Below are 12,524 nucleotides of genomic sequence, written 5' to 3' on the forward strand. Positions count from 1 at the left end.
GTATGGTTTTGCTTCTATATTTCTTTTGGTATCCGTAACTTTTGGTCATGCAGGGAATTCACTTTCCGAAACATCAGAAATGTTATCACAAATTAAACTTTCTATCTTCCTTGCTTCCCGCTCGGTCGATGAATTCTCACCCGTCGAAGAAAACACTTTTCGGCATCTTGCCGGCAATTAATGTTTTCTCCCACAGGGGAAAACCACAGATAGCTTTCAAAAGAAAACTATAATACAATTTTTAAACAATAAGTCCAACAATAGGCACAACAAGAGATATAACAATTAACAAAAACTTACTTTACAAACACAATCCAACAATAAATTTTCAATAACAGACAGACGAAATACCTATTTCTTTACTACTCACAAGGGGCTAAACACAGAGAGGGCAAACAAGGACAGACAAACGGATTAAGTCGATTATATCGACCCCAGTGCGTGACTGGTACTTATTTAATCGACCCCGAAAGGATGTAAGGCAAAGTCGACCTCGCCGGAATTTGAACTCAGAACGTAGCGGCAGACGAAATACCGGTAAGCACTTCGCCCGACGTGCTAACGATTCTGCCAGCTCGCCGCCTTTCCGACTCACAGATTATATAATCCGTGGAAATGGCAAAAAAGCTCGCTTTGCAACCATGATGTTTCGTGTTGAATCCCACAGCGTGGCACCTTGGTAGGAGGAAGTAACAATGCTGTGAATGTCTTTAGGGTCTCTGACAAAGGCGAGAAGGAAAGAAGATTCATAACACGAAGGAGGAGATTTATGTTATCTTTCACTTGTCGTCGGATAGCGGCTCTGCTGGAGCACCATCTCCACCCCGCAGTTGAAAGTTCAAGTCTGGTATTTATTCAACCAGTCACGCTTGCCGAATCGCTATGTTACGGGGATGCAAACAGGTTAACACCGGTTGTCAAGTGGCGGCGGAGACAAATGCAAACACAAACACATACATATACACGTGGTGCACATATGCACACACACATAGAGGCACGCAAACAAATATCTATTATTATTATTATTATTATTATTATTATTATTATTATTATTATTATTGTTATTATGTTTTTTCCTTCATTCTTCAAATTTTCTTCCGTTTCTCGCCGAGTGTTTTCCATACACCTAGGGCAGAGAAGGGCATTGTATGCATTCCAAGATTACACACGCAAATTCACAGGTAAAATATGTATCTAAAAAAATTAATAAATAAATAAATTCATGGATGGATGTTATTTTCACAGCGATAGTGCTCTTCCCAGTACATGAGCCGTTCCAGTTAATACGATTTTTTGCACTTCCTGTAGGGATGGTAAGCCTGGAATCATTTTCAAATAGGTTTCAGTACTTTTTTTTTATCATTCCTAGAGATCCTACAATCATTGGTACTGTAGTCGCCTTGAGATGCCACATTTTTTTCAATTTCTATTAGCAGGTCTTTAAATTTACTAATCTGGTCAAATTCTTTCGCCGCTATATTGTGATCGCAAGGGATACTCATGTCAATTAATAAACACATCCTTTTTGTCTGATCTTTTATAATAATATCCGGTTTATTAGCTTTTATAGTTTTGTCGGTCTGTACGGGGAATTCCCATAGAATCGACACATTTTCTCCCTCAGTCACAGCTTCAGGATGATGTTTATACCATTTGTCAGCGGTTTTGATTTTATAATGCCGACATATTGTCCAATGTAAATACTGGCCGACTCTGTCATGTCTTGCTTTATATTCTGCAGGTGCTAAGACTCTACACCCTGAGATTAGGTGGTCTATTGTTTCAATCTCATCGTTACAGAATCGGCATTTTGGGTTATCTCCATTTTTATCACATTGGCTTGGTAGTTCCGGGTTAATAAGCTTTGGTCTTGCGCAGCTAATATGAAACCTTCACTCTCTGCTTTTAGCCCTGAGCTTCGTAACCATTGGTGTGACTGTTTCTGGTCGACATCAGCTTGTTTGTTACGGGCCACATACTTGCCATGGAGAGGTTTCTGTTCCTATCTGCTAGCTAAATTTTCATGTGCTTTTGTCTTTGCAATTAATTTTATTTTCTTTGCAGCTTCAGGTGGCGTATTTCCTTCAGCCTGCTCAATCTGGCGGGTATCTAAGAGATCAGCAGCCAAATTCTTTGCTCTCTTTGAGAATTGAGTGAAGTCTTTTCAGTCTTTCATGTTTTTCAACAAGTTTTAGCATCCAATCGTTGGTTGCTTCAAGGTATTTGGCCAGTCCGATGGTGGTGGTTTTGTATGTAAGTTCAAGCTGGGTCAAACCTCGACCACCCTGAGCTCTGGGAAGGTAAAGGCGATCCACGTCTGCCTTTGGATGGTGCATCTTATTACAAATCAGTAGCTTGCGGATTTTTCTGTCAATTTTCATTATTTCACTAGTATTCCAGTTAAGCACCTTGAAGCTGTAAAGAACAACTGGTACTGCTAAGGAATTTATGGCTAACACCTTATTATACCTTATTATATGCATTCAGCTCAGACTTCAGGACTGCTCGAACTCTTCTATAACATTCCTTCCTAACCTTCTCTCTCATGCTTGCATGCTGGATACCAGAGCCTTCCTAGGTATTTATAGGTTTGTTCCTGCTCAAGTTCCTTTATTACTATTTCGACATCTAATTCGATTGAACTAGACTTAACCAATTTCCTTTTTTTAAAAGTGGCTTCGGCACACTTTTCAAGGCCAAGCTCCATCCCGATATAATCACTGAATCCTTTCACGGTATGTAATAATCCTTCAAGTACTTCATCATCTTTGCCATATAGCTTTAAGTCATCCATATAAAATAGATGGCTTATTTCCTGTTGTCAATTTTGTAGCCATATCCTGTTCTATTCAGTTCACTTGAGAGTGGTATTAGTGCTATGCAGAAATTAGTGGTGAAAGTGAGTCACTTGGAAATTCCACAGTTATGCTAATGTTGTTTTAGTGCAATACTCCATTAGAATGATATAATTGGAGCTTCGTGTTCCATAGAGACATGTTATACTTTAAAAAATCTGAGATCACAGGAGAAATTTTGAAAATGTCCAGCGATTTCAGAATCCACGAATGCGGTATGCTGTCAAAGACTTTTTATATAATCAATCCATGAAGAGCTGAGATTTCTGCGCTTGTTATGGCAGTTCTCAAGGATCATGCGATTAATTAGGAGCTGATCTTTGCATCCGTATGAGCCTCGTCTGCATCCTTTTTGTTCAGTGGGGAAGAGGTTATTCTCTTCCATAAACGTATATGTTTTCTCTACTAGAATGGATGTCAAAATCTTATAGGTAGTAGATAAACATGTTACAGGCCAGTAGTTTTTTGATTCTTTCGTTTTGTTATTTTTGGGGAGGAGGTAAGTAATACCATTTGCCATCTAATGGGGCGTTTTTTTCGGGTCTTTCATAATACTATTAAATAGTATTACTAACATTTTGTGTGCGGACGAGAGTGATGAGAGCCAGAAATTTGGTACTCTATCAATACCAGGGGATTTCCACTTATGAGCCTTCGTTGGTGCCCTCCTTAGGTCGGCGATTGAGATGTCTTTCCATACCTGTTCTTGTAGATTTTTGTAGGCATCTTGGGTGCGTTTGATCCACTCTGCATTTTCATTGTATGGTTTCTCATTACTCCAGATCCCCTTCCAAAAGTTTTCAACTTTTTCCATTAGGGGTGGATTTTCAATGGTTATTTTTTCTTTCCCTATTTCCCTGTAAAATGATTTGACATTGGATTTGAACATATTTTGTTTGTAGAATTTGATTCTTTTCTCAAATCTGCGTATTCTCTGAGCTTTTGCTTGAACATTTTGTTTAAGTGTTTCTTTCGCTGACATTAGTTCTTCTCTTGTTGAGTGTCCATATTTTCTCACAATCTTCCTACCTTTTGTTGATCTTACATCATTTCCAGAGATTAGCTCAGTTAATATTGATATCTCCCTTCGCAATGATTCAATTTCAGTTTCAATTTACTCCTCCAGTTTGATTTTCTTTTCGAATTTGGTATTGTTGGCTTTTTGGGTGTGTTAAACAGCGTCTTTCGATTACCTTAGCGAGAGTAAATAAATAATTTAATTAATTTATTAAGATCGGGCTTTAGTTGGTGTATGATTTCTTGTTGTAACGCAGTTGCCAATTTTTATTTGTGTTTTATGTGGTGTGTATTTGAGAGTTTATGAGTGGTTCCCTATCATTCATAGTTGTATGGCCTACAACTGCAAGCTCATTCAGAACTTCTTGCTTCATTTCTGTGTTGTTCAACAAACATGTGGTCTTCAAATTCTGTTTCGACATCATTTTCCGGGCTGTTTTTTCTAGGGTCATTATATTTTCCTTTTTCTTCAGGATCTTGAGTCGTTTCGACAGATGGTCGCTTTTCAGTCAATGCTTGTGGCCCAACATTCCTCTCCTCAGCTTCGTTATTTCTTTCCTGACTTACATTTAGGTCATTCTCTACCACTTTTTTAATAGAAGTTAATTCTGCATCCATCTGAGAGTCTGGTATTTCTGAAGATACTCTTCTAACATTGCTAATCTGTTTTCATCCAGGTTTGGTCTGCTAGCTAAATTCCGGCTCCTCAAAATTCTGTAGGAGTTTGCGGTGTGTTTCTTGGGTGGCCTACTTAATGCAAAGTAATAAGCATATATACTTCTTTATATTCTTCCTGGTTCCATTTAGTTTTTTTTACTTTTTTGATTTTCTGGTCGTTGTGGTGGTGAACTCTGGGTGCTTAATTTGGGACAAATCCCGTTTAAGTGACCTTCCAGATTCGTATTCGGGGAAGATATTCTGCCATTTGAAAAATTTTCGCCATCAGGCTGGCAGCCTCCTGACGGGCGCGCTTCCTGTATAACCATTGGACAAGCGATTAGGTGTACTGTTAGAAATTTTCGCTTCAAGTAAAGTTAAATTATTAAGTTTTCATTTAAAAAAAAGATAAATAAATAAAAAATTACCACTAATCTTCTTACAGGGTCCTCATTTATCATCATCATCATCATCATCATGATTATTATTATTATTATTATTATTATTATTATTATTATTATTATTATTATTATTATAGTCAGTTTTATTTTTATAGCTGGCTTTCACTTCACTACCGAGCGCAGCTCTGTGTGCCTTGGGTATGTGCTGTGGTTGTGTGTGTGATGCTCTGATGGTTACTGTATTGAAAATGTTTGCATAGGATGTGGGCAGTGCTAGTAGTGCAATTTTCTGTATGTTATATGGTTTGTAAGTCCTGGTGTTTTTGTTATGTATTTGTCTGAATATTTCTTTATCATGCCTAATGCACCTACTATGATAGGAATTGTTTCTGTTTTTAGATTCCACATTCTGGTTACCTCTATTCCAGGTCTTTGTATTTTGAAAGTTTCTCCATTTTTTTAGAGACACGTTGTCATCTGCTGGTATTGATACATCAATTAGAAAGCATTTTTTTCTTCATTATCTCTGACAACTATATCTGGTCTGTTGGCCTTAATTCTCTATCTGTGTGTATTGGCAATATCTCAGAGTATGGTTGCTTTCTCGTTTTCTGTGACCTTTTCTGGTTTGTGCCTATACCATCTTTTTTCTGTTGTTATTCCATAATGTTGGCATAGTTTCCAGTGTATGTAGGTCCCAACTCTGTCGTGTCTGTGAATATATTCCTTCTTAGCCAGCACTGGGCAGCCAGAGATAATATGATTTATTGTTTCTTGTCCATCTCCACATATTCTGCAGTTACTTGTTATATTTCTTTTCATTATGTGTTTTTGGTAATTTCTGGCAGGGAGGCTTTGGTATTGTGCTGCAATTAAGAATCCCTCTGTCTCTGCTTTGAGTCCTGAGCTTCTCAACCATTGCTGGGATTTCTCTTTGTCTATTTCTTTTGCATTTATTATAGTCCAGTATTTGCCATCGTTTTATCATGGTCCATTGCTGTTCTATTTTTAGTTTGGATTTCATTTGTTTTGTAGCTCTTCTTCTTCTTCTTCCTCTTCTTCTTCTTCTTCTTCTTCTTCTTCTTCTTCTTCTTCTTCTCTTCTTCTTCTTCTTTGTTAGGTGGTATGATTTTTTGTTTGTATTTGTCAGCTTCCTTAAATACTGAGAACAGTTTTTTGTTTTGCTCGTGTTTTGCCGCTATTTGTATCAGTTTTCCTTCCTTCTGAAGTAGATATTTTTACAGTCCTATGGTTATTATTTTATAATAGTTTTCCAGCTGTATAAGGCCTCTACCAATTCTATACGTTGTATATATAGCCTCTCTATGTCAGATTTTGGGTGATGCATCCTAGATCCTGTCATTATTTTCTTGTTTTCCTACCTATTTTGGTTAGTTCATTTAGTGTCCAGTTAAGGATATTGTAGCTGTAACTTATAACTGGGACAGCTAAAGTGTTAATACCTATTATCTTGTTCTTAGCATTGAGCTCTGGTTTTAGTATTGATCTAACACGTCTATAATATTCTTTTTTTTATTTTCTCTTTCATTTGTGTGTGTTGTGTCTTATCTAGTTCATGGATTCCTAAGTGTTTGTAAGTTTGGCTTTGGTCTAATTCTCTTATTTCATTGGCTTTATCTAGTGTGATGTTGCTACTCTTAACTAGTTTTCCTCTTTTCAGGGTTACTTTGGCGCATTTCTCTAATCCAAATTTCATATCTATTTCTTTGGTAAATCCACGAACTGTCTTTAATAGTGTTTCCAGCTGTTTGTCATTTGCAGCGTACATTTTTAGGTCATCCATATATAAAAGGTGGCTGATCGTTTTGCCGTAACATTTGTATCCGCATCTAGTTCTATCTAGCATATCCGATAGAGGTGACAGTGCCAAGCAGAAAAGGAGTGGAGAGAGCGTGTCTCCCTGGAATATTCCTCTTCTAATGGGGATGGCTTTGGTTTTCACGAGTCCCTCTTTTGTTTGGAGCTGTAGCACTGTCTGCCGTTTATTCATAGAGTGTCTTATGTATTTTATAATTGTTGGTGCTACCTTGTTAATGGCTAATGTTTCGAGGATCCACGTGTGGGGAATGCTATCAAACGCCTTTCGGTAGTTGATCCAGGCCATACTGAGGCCTTTCTTCTTTCTGCGGCTGTCTTCAGTTATGGTTTTATTGATCATTAGTTGATCCTTACAGCCATATGAGTCCTTGCAGCATCCTTTCTGCTCTTCTGGAAACAGTTTGTTTTCGTCCAGGTGCTTGTTCAATCTTTGCGATATTACTGCAGTAAAGGCTTTGTACATTGTAGGGAGACAGGTTATAGGTCTGTAGTTTTGTGGTTTTGTTGTTTCATTGGATTGGGAATTAAGATGGTTTTCCTTTCGTGAGCCATTCAGGCATTGTCTCTATTATTATTATATTTATATTATTATTATTATTATATTATTATTATTATTATTAATATTATTATTATTATTATTATTATTTTATTATTATTATTATTATTATTATTTTTATTTTTATTATTATTATTTTATTATACTATTATTAAGTTAAGGAGGCAATAACGAATCACCAAAGGTTTCAGGTAGTGCCTTCTCCTGTGACTCAAAGAGACAATACTCTCCTTAGAATGCGAGCTGTATCCAACAATGCTGTCTTCTGGATCACTTCGAGCCTAACAACAGCTCCAATATTATTATTAATATTGTTATTATTAATATTATTATTATTATTATTATCGATTATGTTGTTGTTATTGAGTAAGAGAGTAGCGGGTGCCATTAAAATGACGCTGAGGATCAAGTATACGAAGCCTAGTATACCCATCATGGCAATCTTTTCATGCTCCCCCACCAATCTAACAAATGATCAGAGATGCACATATGGCCGGGCGCTAAGGGATATACTCAGCTAGTTATGGTCAAACAACTGACAAGCAAATCTTTATTGGAGACAGCGAAGCATTTGTGATTTGTACTTGGGTGTTGTTAAGTATCGTGGAAAGAGATCCTGTAAGACATTTGACAACAGGTTGCTGTCCACTCTTATAGAATTAACCGGAGCAAGTGAAATCGAGAAGTGGAATGGAGATGATAGATAGATTGATTGATTAATTGACTAATTGATAGATAGATAGATTAGAGAGATAAATAGATAGATAGACAGACAGACAGACAGAGAGATAGTTAGATAGATAGATAGATAGATAGATAGATAGATAGATAGATAGATAGATAGATAGATAGATAGATTAGAGAGATAAATAGATAGATAGACAGACAGACAGATAGATAGTTAGATAGATAGATAGATAGATAGATAGATAGATAGATAGATAGATAGATAGATAGATAGATAGACAGATAGATAGATAGATAGATAGATAGATAGATAGATAGATAGATAGATAGATAGATAGATAGATAGATAGATAGATAGATAGATAGATTAGAGAGATAAATAGATAGATATGTTTCTTTATTAGCCACACATGGCTGCACAAAGACAGGACAAATTACAAGATAGAGCTTTTCTTTTGGGGGTAAAAAAGGGGGTTTGGTTTTCGATCAAAAGGGATCGTAAAAGAAAAGAAAGAGGACAAAAAAAGGGGGGATCAAAAAAAATTAAAATTAAAAAATTAAAAAAGGGGGGAAGGGGAAGGAAAAAATTGATCAATAGGGATCGTTATCACAGAAATGTCAGTATGAAGTGTAAAGGGGATGACAGGTGAGGTTTACCCGTGGAAAGAAAAGCCTACGGAAAAGACCACGGTCAATGAAGTCACATGTTAAATTTCTTTTTTTTTTGCAAGTAAGCAACTCTCTGTATTAATTTTTATGGTTCATAGAATCATAGTCAAGGTGGCTTCGTCATTCATACGTGCCATCCTTGCTACATTCACCATCTTTTTTAAAACATTCACTAGACAAAACTTGCCTCTCTACTCTCACTTTCCTCTTCAAGTGATACTAGAAGAAGTTGATGAGAGATTGACCAGGGAGGAAAGTGTTTGTCTCTAATCCTTTCAGGCGCGTCCACCAGATACATTCTTTCGCCATAGCCACAAGTATGATAAAAATAGCTCTTCCTTCCCGTTTGAAGGAAGGAGGCGTGACGATATTAACGATAGACTCGGCTGATAAACCGACACGTCCCACACGTGACAGCAGTCGTTCGACATAAGCCCACAGGTCGGAGATTGTTGGACACTGCACGATTGCGTGCAGAGCGGTTTCGTCGCTCTGCCCGCATCTCAGGCAGGTCGGCCCCGTGTTTCTCGAGCCATGCCTATAGAGCTTATCCCGAACGGGTAGCGTTTCTCGGTAGCACCGCCAGGCCAGGGATCTCTGGAAGTTGTGCATAGGTCCCGGCCCGAAAGTCGTTTCAAACAGGCGGGTCAGGTATTCCTCGTCGACGCCCAGGTTCGCCCCAAGATTGTCGTCGTACCTCCCCTCCACTAATCCCCTATAGAATGCTTTGGTTGTGTTGAAGTCACCCAAGGTCGACCCGGGACGGCAGAGTTGCTTGAGAGCAACGCGACACTCGCGGTGCCATTCGCCCTTCCTCGGCCTCTTTTTGATCCACGACTGCAGTTCGGTCATGGAGACGAGCTGCTGGAAAGCGTGCCTCACAAACGGCGACCACACCTGTTCACCGTCGTCTACATAGAGCCGGAGATATCGCAGTCTCAGCGCGTGTCTGCGCATCATCAACAACGGCATGCCCAGCCCTCCTTTTAACGGGTGTTGACAGCAAATGGATCGCCTGACCATCGGGACGCATCCTTTCCACAAGAAGCGGAAGAGAATGTGTTCTAGTTTGGTGACGGTAGGGTCGGGACAAGGTACGACGGTCAGGCGGTAGTAGATGATGGACGCGATATACGTGTTCACCACCTCCGCCCGACCTTTTAGGGACAGTTTCCTCTCGGCCCACTGCCGGGCGAGAGTGACCACCCTACTCGTTATCTCGTTCCAGTTCTTCTCCATTTGGAGGTCCGGACCGAACCAGACCCCGAGCAACTCAACCGGGCCGTCCGTCCGTCCAGCGTCCCACGACGGATGTACTGGTAGACGGCATGGGCTTGCTTCTCCAGGTGCCGAGCCGCAAGCCCACTGACTTTTCTCGGTTGATTTTTGCTCCTGTCACCGCTTCGTAGTCTTTCAGTGTCTCGCCGACCAGCTCGATGTGCTCGTGGCTTGACACTATGACGGTGACGTCGTCCGCGTATGCAGACACGCTCGTCCCGCATCCCAATTCTCGCGGGATGCCCCTCAGAGTCGCCAGCTTCCACAGTAGTGGCTCAAGAGTCAATACGTATAGAAGCGCCGAGAGGGGGCATCCCTGACGGACCGAACGTGCAATGTCGAAAGGTCTCGATAGATGTCCATTTACGCGAATTACCGAACGGATGCCTCTGTACAAGGCAGCTATCCAGCCGCGGAAGACGGGACCGAAACCAGCCGCTCTCAGGACTGCCTCCAAGTATCGATGGTCTACCTTATCGAAGGCTTTCGATTGATCCAAGTTGATCAGGGCCCAACCCATGCCAGGTTCCTTAACTACTCTGTCTATGATGTAGCGCATCAGATGGAGGTTGTCATGGATGCTCCGGCTCGGCACGGCGCACGTTTGTGCGTTGTCGACCAGTTTCTCGATGACAAGCGCCAACCTCTTGGCTAACACCTTTGTCAAAATTTTCAGGTCTGCATTGAGCAGAGTGATTGGTCTAAACTTTAGACTCTAAAGTTATCTATAATGTTCCTTGTGTTTGGATCTTTCTTCAGCAGCGTTACGGCTCCTCGACTCACAAAACCGAGTATGCTCCCGTTTTGCTGCCAGTTGCAGCATACCGCTGCCAAGACGTCTCCAAACAAGTCTGGCATACAATTGTAAAACTCGTAGGGCAGACCATCCAAGCCCGGCGATTTGTCTCTCGAGCATTCTGTCATCGCGTCCCGCACATCCGCCGCCGTGATGGCACCTTCGCAGCACTCTGCCTCTCTTGCCGAGAGTCGTGGTAGGCTGTGCAGGTAGGCACTGAAGTCCACCCTGCGTTCACGCTCGCCACTCGTCCCGTACAGTCGGGCAAAGTGCCGCTGAAATGTCTCGCACATCTTGCTGGGCTCGAGCAATTCGCGCCCTTGTTCATCTACCAGAGACCGAATGGTGGCTTTGTTGCCCTACTGCGCCTCCGCCACCCGGGCCGCCCTCGCGGCTCCAACACCTTCCATCCTTAGAGCATGCATCCTAGCCCTGACAGCACACCCTTCGTGTTTGGCGTTGAAGTGTTAGTCAAGGGCCGACCTCGCCGCTAAAACGTCGGATGTGATGCCGCTTCTTATTGCCTTTTCTAACTTCTTAGCTAACTCACCCTCCGCTCTATTTCTATCTACGGCTAGTGCCTTGCTATATCTAATTGCTTCCGCTTTTACTGCTCTCTTGAGGGCGAATCACCATTTGTTGTTGACAATGGCTCCCGTTAAAGCCCTTTTTACTAATATGTTGATTCTGTCTCTGAAAACCTGTCTGGACGGGAAAGATGCGTTCAGTTTCCAGATAGATAGACAGACAGACAGATAGTTAGATAGATAGTTTTAACGAATTCGAAATATTACAAGTTAAGAATTCAGCTTCATTTTTATTGTCATTTTAAATGTCATTTTTACGCAGTAGTTTCTTTTTCTTGTAAGAATTTGATATGACAATTTCTGAAGAAGGAACCTCTTTGAACATAGATGTGAAACGAATTGATCACTAGCACATTGTTATAAGGAATCGATTTTTCAGTTCTCTCATCGATGTTTACATCCTGCACCGATAATAAGTTAGCAAAGAAATACAGTCATACGTACATACTTTACGTATGCACAATCATGAATGTTCACTCACAAACACACACACACACACTCTCACACACACACACACACACACACACACACACACACACACACACACGCACACACACAATTTATACTTATATAAAAATACATATGTACATAGGCGCAGGGTGTCTGTGTGGTAAGAAGCTATGATGCTGGGTTCAGTCCCACTGCGTGGCAACTTGGGCAAGTGTCTTCTTCAATAGCCCTCCGAAGCTAAAAGATATACGCCGTATATACACACACCACACACACATACACACACACACACACACACACACACACACACATATATATATATATATTATATATATATATATATATATAGGCAAGGAAAAATTATAAAAAGGCAGAATGCTAAATTGAAGATAAATTTTAATGAAAATGGGTGCATGGAATTAAAAAAAATTTTTTTTTCTAAATATTAACCGTAATCGGTTTTCGTCGCTATGCGACTTTTCAGGAATTTGTCTGTGAATATATTCCTTCTTAGCCAGGACTGGGCAGCTAGAGATAATATGATTTATTGTTTCTTGTCCATCTCCACATATTCTGCAGTTACTTGTAATATTTCTTTTCATTACATGTTTTTGGTAATTTCTGGTGGGGAGGCTTTTACTATTATTATTATTATGTTATTATTATTGTTATTATTATTATTATTATTTTATTATTATATTATTATTATTATTATTATTATATATGACGTAA

The sequence above is a fragment of the Octopus sinensis genome, unplaced genomic scaffold (assembly GCF_006345805.1).
Source record: "Octopus sinensis unplaced genomic scaffold, ASM634580v1 Contig13996, whole genome shotgun sequence".
Lineage (NCBI taxonomy): Eukaryota > Metazoa > Mollusca > Cephalopoda > Octopoda > Octopodidae > Octopus > Octopus sinensis.